Consider the following 2,723-nt stretch of genomic DNA (forward strand, 5'->3'; position numbering starts at 1 on the left):
ATTCGTTATAAACTTATGCATCTAGGAATTTTTACCCTCTTTCATCTGAGACAGGAAGTACGAACCCACGAGCAATTTGCTAAACAAAGGAAGAGCATACCGACCAAGAATACTTTTGGACATCGTTCAAAGATAGCTGAATTAGACTCTAATTTCGAGAATTATATGCAGGAGGAGGTGGAAGCTTTTCTACATAAACTTACATGTTGGAACTGCCGGAAGCCTGGACACCGTTTTGATATCTGTCTAGAACCGCGTACTGTATTTTGCTATGGTTGCGGAGCCGTAAATGTTTTTAAACCGCGTTGTCGTAATTGCAACCCGCAGGAAAACCGACCGACGGATGCGGCGATAAACACTTCGTTGTCGTATCCAGACCAATAATGAAGGATAAATATTCCCAAACAGAGGAATGTGAACCTCTTGTTGTAGGAAAGAAACAGATTCACAAGGAAATGTAGGACCAACTTCGACAACAGTCGATAAAAGCCCATTTCGTCCTCTTCACATACGTTTGGCTCAGTATGAGACCGTTCGTCATCGCATCTTTGGTGAAGTAGACAGCATACGACCAATGATTAAGTCTAAGCGCTCTACGCATAGACTACGCTTCTTTTGGAAGAAGGTTAGAAATAACCGCAAGAAATTGATTTCCAGTATATTTTCCCGATCAGATAATCGATTGTACACAGAAATAAAGATAGAAGGCCAGACCTTCACTGCTCTTTTGGACTGTGGCGCTAATATTAGTTGCTTAGGAAGAAAGGTAGCTAAAGAGTTTTTAAAGCATCCTAAAACACGCAATTGTTCAGGCAAAATAATTACGGCCAACAATTCTGAATGTTTTGTTAAAGGTAAATTGACAACCGACATTACATATCGACAACTTACCAAACCCCTTGATTTCTTTTGTAAATTTGGTTTAATAGATAAATTGAAGGAAGACCCACTAATAGTATCGGATATTATTGAAGAAAAAGGAAATGATCATGGAGATTCCGGGAAAATGCACCGTTTGTCTGAGTCTCAGCAGCAAAAACTTAATTTTGCAATTGCTAAATTACCCTGCTACGATAAAGAAGGATTAGGTCGCACACATCTCATTGATCATAAGATTGAAGTTGATAGTACTAGGCCCATTAAACAAAGGCATTGGCCAATTTCACCGGCCATTGAGAAGCTTATGTTCACGGAAATAGATAGAATACTAGATTTAGATATCATTGAAGAATGTAACAGCCAAGGAGCTCCAATTGTGTTTTGGTGAGACGTGGCGAAAAATTTCGATTATGTTTAGATTCTAGAGCAGTGAATCAGTGCACTCGTAAGGACGCGTACCCTCTTCCCCATATTGATGGAATACTTAGCAGGCTGCCACCTGCTCGATTTATTACTGGACTGGACATGAAGCACGCCTTCTGGCAAATTCCGTTAGATGAAAGCTCACGTCAATACACCGCTTTCACAATACCTAACCGGTCACTTTACCAATATAAAGTGATGCATTTTGGTTTGTGCAACGCCCCGCAGACTTTATGTAGACTTATGGATCGTGTCATACCGTCTTATTTGCGCACAAGGGTATTCGTTTACCTCGATGACCTGTTAATTCTTTCCGAAGATTTTGAATCGCATATTGCTTTAATACAAGAGGTAGCATTGAGACTGCGTAAGGCGAATCTTACGATTAATGTAGCTAAATCTAAGTTCTGCATGCAGGAGATTAAATAACTCGGCTTTATTATTGGATACGGACAAGTGAAAACCGATCCTGGAAAAATTTGTGCAATAAACGACTTTCCGACTTTCCATTCCAATTTGGGACTCACTGGCTGGTATCGACCTTTTATTGAAAATTACGCCACCATTAGCTTTCCATTAACAGAACTCTTAAAAAAGAACCGATCTCTTAGTTGGAACGAAGAGGCAGACTACGCTTTCTCAGAACTGAAAAGAAGATTAACTTCAGCACCTATTTTGACCACTCCCGATTTTAAGAGACCGTTTATTTTATTATGTGATACAAGTTTAGTAGGTATAGGATGTATGTTAGCTCAAACTAATTCCGAAGGCATAGAACTACCGATAGCTTACATGTCAGAAAAACTGAACAAAGCGCAAAGAAACTATACGATATCAGAACTCGAATTCTTGACTCCGTCAGTAGGCTTCCCTAGCATTAACTGTGGTGTAGTAGCCCTCTTTAATAATAATAATTTTAATTCCATTTCGAAAAAAAAGAATATTTTTTTTTTGTTTGTTTGCAAGAATAAATGAATAACCCCCCTTGCGTATTACGCACATGTCTTCACTTGGTACGGTTCTTAATCTCGTTTCGCACAGCAAACGCAAAGCGTATGCCAAGAAGAGAGCATGGAAAAGATCCGTTAGAATTCGTTCGCATGCATTGCGTTTGCTTAGAAACAGAATTTTTGGTACAGGCTTTTTCATTTAATTTGATACTTTGATTGCGAAAAGACGTGAATATTAATATTCACATAAATATATATATACATATATATTTGTGAAACACGTGCATATTACATCACCGTTAAAAAGTACAGTGACTGCACAAGGCAGTAATATACATATTTGGCTAAAGTGAATAAAAATATTAGTGAATATTCGAAGAATTTATTTATTTTTTTTTTTTATTTATTTATTTATTTACGTCAACTAACACAGCAGTCGACGAAAAAGCTTAAGCTAAAGACAGATAGTAA

This window comes from Drosophila willistoni, unplaced genomic scaffold (genome assembly GCF_018902025.1).
Source record: "Drosophila willistoni isolate 14030-0811.24 unplaced genomic scaffold, UCI_dwil_1.1 Seg740, whole genome shotgun sequence".
Lineage (NCBI taxonomy): Eukaryota > Metazoa > Arthropoda > Insecta > Diptera > Drosophilidae > Drosophila > Drosophila willistoni.